Source organism: Mirounga leonina, unplaced genomic scaffold (genome assembly GCF_011800145.1).
Source record: "Mirounga leonina isolate KUSES-001 unplaced genomic scaffold, KU_Mleo_1.0 Mir_151, whole genome shotgun sequence".
In the NCBI taxonomy this organism is placed as follows: domain Eukaryota; kingdom Metazoa; phylum Chordata; class Mammalia; order Carnivora; family Phocidae; genus Mirounga; species Mirounga leonina.
In genome coordinates this window covers 50,950,939-50,960,555 of record NW_023270377.1, presented here as the reverse complement: position 1 = coordinate 50,960,555, position 9,617 = coordinate 50,950,939, and the positions used below count along the sequence as shown (strand labels likewise).

General features: G+C 37.9%; 1 long non-coding RNA gene across 2 annotated transcripts in view; it reads left to right on the top strand.

Annotated features, from left to right (window-relative positions):
- Positions 1-345: 345 nt before the first annotated feature.
- Positions 346-9,617, top strand: part of LOC118012264 — a 217,446-nt gene continuing 208,174 nt past the window's right edge. Inside the window, exons 1-2 of one of the 2 annotated variants that reach the window (XR_004679658.1) lie at positions 353-408; positions 5,479-5,535. This is a non-coding gene — a long non-coding RNA (uncharacterized LOC118012264). Of the gene's footprint in view, positions 409-5,478; positions 5,536-9,617 lie in introns of both variants that reach the window. The other variant, XR_004679659.1, reaches the window with a different exon arrangement.

The window sequence follows — 9,617 nt, the reverse complement described above, 5'->3', positions numbered from 1 at the left end:
TGCCTACCACTGCTTGGCCCAGTGCTCTGCAGGCCTCACCAGATGTGGCCACTCCCATTTAGACCACTGGTGGGGTGGTTTCTTTTTCCATACTAATTTCAAATTTTTATTTAAATGCCAGAGCCTATAATCTCAGAGCTTTACTGGAAAATAGCAGCGTTAGCTCTGAATCTAATTTTTCTTCCGTATGTGTAGCAAAACCCATCCTTAGAACTGTCTGGCAGCATGACCCCAAGGCATCACATTATTTATCATTTTTTTCTCTGATTTTCTCTAGGTTCTTCCAATCCCCAACTCCCGCATACTTCATATTTCTTCCTTCTGGTGAAAAAGTACAGAAGCTCTAATGCATTTCAACTTGTCCAAATGGGCCCTCAGTGTGGAAGATGACTTCAGTCTCTCAAACAGGTAAGGGAAATCACTTTTGAAGTAACAAGACACAGTACTAGAATAATATTACCTAAGGTAAGTAACAGACTGCATTTATTTTCATGTTTTTATAGTTTGAATGTGTAGCCATAATCACATTGATATAAATCTACCCACAAGCACAATCTTTGTAGAATCTCTGTTTTAAAGGTTGGGACTGTTCTTTACCTACTCTAGTAAATTCTACCTAAATACTCCTTTCCTGCTAGCTTTGGTTGACTGATACCACAATGGCCAAGCTAATTTCTACTCAACTCTTTGCATCTCTACTACATGAGAGTCAAAGATCAGATGTCAGTCTTGCCTTCTGATGCCTTTTCCCATCTTCTCCAAACATGTCAAAACTCACTTCAGTACTTCTGTCTGTGAATCTTTCCTTGCTTAATTATATCTTGTTTTCATCACTGCTATTATATTAGTCCATCACTTTCTGAAAGGTTTTTTATGGAGAACTGTTTTCTTGAAAGATATTAATAAGTATTCTTCTGGAGGGGTAGGGAAAGAAATTTTTGGTCAGCTAAATTTGGGTAATTCTGCTCACTCTATCCACTTTTTTCAGTGCACTTGAATGTATTAAATGTTCTAAGAAGTTTTTCAATAAAGAAACTAATTTTGTATCCAGTGTTATTAATATATGCTCCAAAATGTATGTTACATTTGTTACATATTACAGCTGTGTTAAACTGCAAATTTCTTAGTAAATAAATCTCCTCAATTTCTGTAATAACTCTCCTTAGTACCTGATTCAATACTGTGTATAATGTAACTAACCTTACATATTATAAACTAGACACCGTGTTAGGTCCTGCAAGTTCAAAGATGAATAATTTTTGTAAAGATTTATGGAATAACAAGTAGCTTTCAATGAAGAGTATGTTGCTGATATTTAGTGTTTATTGAATTATGGTAACCTTGGAGTTTGATTTTCAATTCTAACTGCGGCAGTTTATGCTTTATTTCTCTGTCCCCATTTAAGAACCTGTTACCCTTTTTTCCCCTGTTGTTATTATGCAAAGACTTTTAAAGATATTTGAAAACCAAGGTAAAATCACCAAAATATTACACAGGGATTTATAATTTTGAATAAGTAAAATAAATTTACTTATTTTTTGGAATCTAATATTTTTTAAGTGAGAAATAGAAAATTTCTAACAAGAGGAATCAAGGGATGGTGAAATATCCAAACAAGGCTTTAAAATAGCATTCCTAAAACTCTGATATCCCCAAAGCAAGAAACAATAGGAGCTATAAATAATGGCAGGAAGAGGTGAATGAAATATTTTGTTTCATTGCTGGTTAAGATGTAGGAGTGCTATTGTGGTTATTAAGGGAGTTTGGGCTCAGTGGATGGTGTACATCAGTGCTATTTTTTTTTCTTTTTTAAAAGATTTTATTTATTTATTTATTTGTCAGAGAGAGAGAAACAGAGAGCGAGGACAAGCAGGGGTAGGGACAGAGGGAGAAGAAGACTCCCTGCTGAGCAGGGAGCCCGATGTGGGCCTCCATCCCAGGACCCTGGGATCATGACCTGAGCCGAAGGCAGCCGCTTAACCGACGGAGCCACCCAGGCGTCCCCCCCCCTTTTTTTTTTTAAGATTTATTTATTTATTTTGAGAGTGGGTGGGAAGGGGTAGAAGGAGAGAATCTTTCAAGCAGACTCCCTGCTGAGCACAGAGCCCAAATGCTGGGCTCAGTCCCACAACCCATGATATCATGACCTGAGCCAAAACCAAGAGTTGGACACTCAACTGACTGAGCCACCTAGGTGCCCCATCAGTGCTAATTTCTAATACTCAGAAGATTAATAGCTTTTGGACCCAAGAGGTAGACAGAGTTCAAAGGGACCCCTTATTACTCAAGAATTTGCAGTAGTATTTGGAGTATTTAATCTGTTTGGAGCTAAAAGAATTATGGCCACCAAAGAAATAGCTCTTGGTTATTTTGTAATTCAATGAACACTTGTTGGATCTTTATTTGACGTCATCAGTGTGTTAGGCTCAGCAGTGGTGGTGGTCATTAAAAATAAACGATATATTCTGAAGAGAATATAATCTTATGGGAGAGATGGAAAGCTTGATGATATATATATGGAAAGCTTCAAAATATGACATGATAGGGTATGTAAAAAATGTTACTACCATGTGATTGAGGAAAACAACAGCATGTTCAAAAACATCTTGAGTGAACTGGGTTTGCTCTAATTCATTTAGGAAGATGAAGAGCTCCTAGATAAAATGTTAAGACACACAAAAAACAAAAACAAAATAAATAGTTTGAGTAGGTGAAGGAAAACATATATTAAGGTTAAAATCTTGGCAAGTGAATGCACATGTTATTTCACAGAGAAGAAGTTGAAGAAACTACTTCTGGAGTCAGATAAGGGTCTTGTCAGCAGAACCTTCCCACATTCTACACAATGGCGGTGATCCTTGGCATTAGCTTTAGGGGAAAAAACTGTGGTCTCCACGGCAAATCACAAGATGTATTAAAATTCTTACAACCCACCAACTTCTACATGCTTCTAATACAGCAAGAAGAAAATGATACCACTGAGAAAAATATGTAGAATATGTTTTTTGTAAATTTTAATTCAAACAGAAATGTAACAGTTTAGGTTTACAGACAGAATTTAAAAAAAAACCTTCTTGCTTTTGAAAGTCAGGAGTTTGGAACAGAAAGATGAACAAGGGAAGTGAAACACTGACTTCACAAATAATGCTGAAGAACATAATTTTTTTGACACCATTGCTTGTGATGAAAAACACATGGGTCTGTCAAGAGGAGGAAACACCTCATTGCAGCATGTGGGGCTGTCAAGATGATCTCAGGGTGAAGGAGAGAATTTAAACTAAAATTTGAGATGGATTTGGCATAATTTGAAAAGCAAAAGGAGGAAAGGTGCCAAGTATTTCTTAGGAAAAACTATGAGAAATTATTATCAGAGCCTCAGGTATCTATGCTCCAATTCCCCAAATAGAATCACTTACCAAAATAAGAAAAATATTTCAGAAGAATGCTACCACCTGGTTGTCCTCAAAGACTGTCCCTACTTAGAACTCTTGCTGCCTACCACGGTTTGAACCCCACTGCTTATGGATGCTAATAACATGGGCCTCTCATGCCCTTTTTGGAAGGTCTCATTTAGACTTCTGCCCATGTCCTCGGGAACCATGATGAAGTTAGTTTCATTTCTTAGTCCTGGGTCTGCGTTGTTCCAGCATCTTCCTTTCTCAAACAGTTTAAGTTTTGCCAAGTCCAATGCCGGATTGTTCTTATATTTCTGAATCAAACATATTAAGTAGATATGTATTCTAATAAAAACTTTAGAGAGGTTCTTAACTACTAAGATCATACCTGTGATTTTGTGTCCTCTGTTAAAAACGTGAGTGTGATTAATTTAAAACTGAGACCACTAGATGTTTCTGTCTTTAAGGATAGTCCCTAATAATCTGCCGGTGGCTAATTACTGGGAACAGCATAAAGAAGATGTTTTCTGGCCTTTTCTAGGTGGTGAGGAGGGGAGTCCTTTGATCTGTGAAGGAAAGAGTATAAGAGCTGGCGGTTGTGGTAGAGGAGGAATAGGGGAGGAGGTAAGAAAGAGGAGGGATGGTTGTCTCCCTTTCTTTCTCCCACTCCCCATCCTAGAGTCAACCACATGCCTAATATTTAGATCGCCCTTTGCCCACTACTACCCAAGCCAAACTCCTCTGGTCTGCCACTTAATCTCATTTCCACTCCAAATTGAAGTTTTCCAAAGAAACTATTAGTTTACTGAGATCAGGTGTGTGTGTGTGTGTGTGTGTGTGTGTGTTTGTGTGTTAATAAAAGTTGGGAAAGATTTGTTAACTCTTCTGTGGATTAAAAAGATATTTGTGGCAATGTATCCTAACTCAGATACAAGGACAAAGCTAAATTGTATATTTGTATTATAATTGTTACTTAAGTCAAAAGGTATGTAGGAATAGTGAAGTAAAAAAATATTTCATTAACATTTTAAATAATTTTAAAAGCCAGAGTTTACTGAAGGGCCCAATATAATAAAATGGGAAGTACTTTAACCTTCTCGTATTTCTCCAATTAAAAGTAATTTGCAGATATTTAGAAAACAAAAGCTTTTAAAGATTAAATTCATATCTTATCTATAAGAAATGGGTATGAAAGATGCCACGAAATTGTGTGTGTATGTGTTTTTATAATGTCTTGGGTTAGATTATGCTAATGGCAATATTTCCATTTATTCAATCTAATATTTGGTTTTGATATTTACTCTTCACTTGCTGAGACAGAGTGGCGCGGGTGAGTCTGTTGATTACTATGGAAATGTGAAATGATTTTCTTGTGGAGCTGAAACTTCTGATTTCTAGAAATCAAAGGTCTTAACTTTAAGTATTAACTTTGAAAAGGGGCACGGGAAAAATCTTTACGCCCAAGATTTATATACAAAATATTACTAAATCAAATGCATCCATGAGCATATAGATCATTCAAAAAAGGTAAGTGAGGGGCACCTGGGTGGCTCAGTTGGTTAAGCGACTGTCTTCAGCTCAGGTCATGATCCTGGAGTCCTGGGATCGAGTCCCGCATCGGGCTCCCTGCTCAGCGGGGAGTCTGCTTCTCCCTCTGACCCTCTCCCCTCTCATGCTCTCTCTCACTCGATCTCTCTCAAATAAATAAATAAAATCTTTAAAAAAAAAAAAAAGGTAGGTGAAACCTGATTGTCTAATTAGGAGAGACCATGTTATCAGAGATGTGGCAAAATAACACAGTTGTTCATTGTGTTGTGGTGCCATGGACACAGCCCAGAGATAAGAGGAAGTTTAAGACAGTGCTTCTCAAACTTTAATGGTCATATCAATCAGCTGGGGATCTTACTGAAATGCAAATTCTGCTTTAACAGAATTGAGTAGGCCTTCAATTCTGCATTTCTAAAAGCTGTCAGGGAATGCCTATGCCCTTGGTCTTCAGACCACACCTCATAATGTGGATGAGAAATTGGGGTAAGTTTCATGATTCCATTCTGTTTTTCTGTACCTCCCTTTTCTCCAACAGTGGGCCGACCTTCCCATCTACGCAAGTCGGAGTGAATTGTGGTACTAAAAGGATAAGGTAAGGCACAGTTTCTGTAACACTTTGCTGTAGATAAGCCAACTAAAAAGAAGTTACATGTTCTTTACATATTAGCTTGCTAAGATCACTGCTGGGCCACAACAGAAATAATAAGATTATTGGTAACATATGTACTCCATGAGATTTTCTTGAGCTTTATGTTGTTTTGTTGATAGTGAAAGGTAGGAAAGTTGGAATTTTCTACCAAACTATGTATCTAGCACAAATATGTCACTTAGTAATTTGAAAATAAGGAAAATTATTACTTGGATTGAAAAAAATAAGATGCATAGAATATAAATAAATGATTCGCCACCACTGTAATTAAATGAATGCTTCCATTTCTTCTGGCAATTGGTTAGCTTATCATTTCTTACAAATCCATGTGCGACTTCCTCGATGGCAAGGACTGTACCTTGTGCCCTGTCTGTGCATTCTGGAGGGTGTTGGGCAGTTCAGGGCATGCCAGAGCCTTCATCACATGCAGCCTTTTCTGCTCCTCACTCTGTATTCCACCGCTTTGTTTTGCAAACAAGATGCCTGAGTAGAAAGCCTGTCGTGTGAAAGCTCTAGTTCAGGGTGCACATGTGGTTCCAGTTTTCACTTCCTGAGGATCATTTGTTTTGAGGTGACTCTCGTTCTGTTTACTTTTACAGAGAGCCTTATCTAGCATTTGAAAAGGATCTTGACAAGAGCTGTTGTATGATTCTCTGGGAACAAATTATGTCACTTTTCAGATTGTAAACATCTGCCAAATTATTGTTAAAATTTGTGGATGAGTTGATTATACTCTTCTGTCTTGTGTATGTTTGAAACTCTGCATAAGCAAAATCTGAAAGAAATAGGGACTCAGACAAGGGAAAACACTATTTATCAGGTCAAGGTTGTGTAAGAATAGGGAGCCCAAAATGGACACAAAGACATGCATTTATGTATCTATTACATATGTATGTCCTTTGATAGAACTGTAAATTCAAAATTTTACAAAAAGATTTAGTTGATTAATTCTAGAGATTAAAAAGGGTCAACTCTTTAGAAGCTTATTACTATCTTGGTCTACTCAACTAGGTTACAAAGGATCTAATGTAAGAAGATATTTTAAAAGGCTACAATGGGAGTGCCTGGGTGGCACAGTCGACTGGTTAAGCCTTGGACTCTTGGTTTTGGCTTAGGTCCTGATCTCAAGGTTGTGAGGTTGAGCCCCGCATGGGGCTCCATACTCAGGGGGGAGTCTGCTGAAGTTTCTCTCTCCCTCTCCTTCTGCCCCCACCATTACTACCTCCACTCCCACACTCTCTTCCACTCTCTCTCTAAAATAGATAAATCAATCTTAAAAAAAAAAAACAAGGGCTATAGTGCCTAATGAAACTTCCCTGCTCATGATCAGGATAGAGAATAAAGCTTCAAGTTTGATGGTTATATGGGTCCATTCGTTGTCTCATTAGTGCTCACTTACTGAACTTAATTTGTCATGTAAAATATTAGTTACTACGAAACACTGTATGAGAATCTGGACTGATTAGTGCAAAACTAATACTAAGGTTAGTGAAACAACTTGAAGTAAATCAGATCAGTCATTCATGCACTTGTTTGAGCAACAAACATGTAACTACGAGCATATTTTGTACAAGACATTATCCTAATAACTACAGGAGAAACAAGTTATATTAGGTTTATTTTTTCTCCAGTATCTTGCAGTTTAGTTAAGAAGATTTATGTATTTAACTGTAACACAAAGAATCTGCAGTAAGTTCTACCAGAAAGGTATAAATGAAGGTCTAATGGAGTTAGCGGGTAGGTAGGCAGAGTACTTTTGTCTAAGAAGGTTGCCCTGTAGATGATGAGTTAATAAAAGAGTCTTCATGTTAAAAAAAACTTCTAGATAGGTCAGTGTGAGAAATGTTATTTTCTGACTTGAAAATATCCTAGCCATTTAGGCTTTACTTATTTAGATAGACATTTATAAACATAAGCAGGTCAAAACTGTGATTTAACATTTTAGTACCAGTTTAGGTTATAACCTATTGAATATACAAATAATACAAATAAAGTTACAGACCAGATTGTAGTATGATTCAGATTTTGTAACAGTTCATGTGTATATTAATGTCCACCTATACACGTCTATCTAGATTTGGAAAATTTGGGACAAGAAGTACACCAAACTCTAAGAGTCGTTAAGTCTGGGGGATAGAGTTGAATGGGTGGAATAGGGAGAAAATTTTACTTCTAAGGTGAACTTTGGGAGAGTTTTGCTTTTTTTTTTCTCTTTGGTACTTTTCAAATTAAGAAGTTATAATTTCAGTTCTCATATAGAAAGAATCTTTAAAAAGGATCAAGTCCATGTCTCTGTCTTTAGGTAAAATGATAAAATCATGTCTTGCCCATCCCACAGGTGAGGAGAGCTAGGCCTTTTCTTATTTTAGGTTTTAGATTTTTCCTTTTTATGTAAACAAAGCACTGCAGTGTGATTGCATATTGTGACTTATATAACAATACTAGGAGGAAAATACACCACAATTAAAACTGTGTGTGAGACAGGAAAGGTTATGGGTGATCTATTTTCTTTTCCTTATATTCCAAATTTTCTGTACTATGATTTTTTTATGTTTTGATTAATATTAATTTAAAGAATAAAACAAAAAGTTATCTAAAATACATTGGCTTATGTAATGACATGCATGTGCATTTTAAGACCATTAAAGGATTAAATTTACAATCACTTTGAAACTGTCACAAGAATAAGATTACAATTAGGTACGTCTTATTTCTAAAATATAAATCAGTGAGATAACACCGTTTATAAGTGATACCATATGTGAATCATTGACAAGTTAATAATGGCCAGCGTCAGGGATACTCTTGCTTTTCTAATAAATGTTGCATTCACATTAAAAACATAACACAAGAAAGGAGACTATTTCACAAACATCTGCCAGAAGTGTCAGGATGTTTGGTTATTTTTTCCCTAAAAGTCAATATTATAAGTAGTGTTGTAACATTTCAGATATCAAGATGTTTACTAGGAAGTATTCATCATGCATTTTCCCCTCTTAGCTATGTGGCAGCTCCATATAACAGAAAGGCCCCGGATGCTGCTTTTAGACCCAGGTCCACCACATGCGAACCGTGGGGAGCATCATTGTTGGGTGTCCCTTAAGCTCTCTCGTCATCAGTATCTTTGTTTGTTAAAAAAAAAGGAAATAAGAGAAAAAAAATTATCCTTTTCTTCCCTTGGTGGATATTACATCTGCTGTATTTTGTCTAAGAAACCGCATGCCTTCAGTTGGGCGGGTGGTAGTGGGTGGGGTTCTTAGAGTGAGGGGATGGTTGGGGGTCAGCGGGGCTGGTTTCATGGGCACGTGACCAGTGCAGTCACACAGAGCTCCATGTTCAGCAGGGTCTCCCACTTGATTTCAGGTTCTATGGTCATCATTCTAAAATTCTTAGTTATTTTATCTTAATTTTGAGATTTATAAGTGAAGTTGGATATGACAATGGAGAAGGACTGGGGTCTCCCAGCTGACTCCCTGCCATCTCAAGGTGGCTCTTAGCTGCTGGCTCCTTTGCCCCCTGGACTGTGCCTGGCCTCCCGGGTCCTCCTCCTTCAGCAGGGTCCTGGGCACAGGTGAGGAGAAGGTCTTGCCCATCCCCAGGTGAGGAGAGCTGGGCTTGGTGCATTGCACATGTGGAGGTGAGCCTTTTACCCACTCCCAATCCAGGTAACTAGTAAAACCCATATCTCTTGGGCTGGGGTGTTGAGCTTGTAAGAGGGAACATGCCTGGTTGAGTACTCCTGTCTGCAACTGAGACACCATGTGTGTGTTGGGTGGCTGGTATGAGGGGATACCTGTCAGCTGATGAGCTGTCCACATGTAGATGTGTGCACCTTCCATGTGATGGGTGAGGCCCTGGCTCTGTAAGCCACTGAGCTGACCAGATCATTCCTCAGCCCAGGGGAGCTAACATTGAATAGCAAGCAAACAAGAAAGAAGGATAGAAGAGAGGGAAGAAAGGAAGGAAGGAAGGAGGGAGGGAAGGAAGGAAGGAAGGAAGGAAGGAAGGAAGGAAGGAAGGAAGGA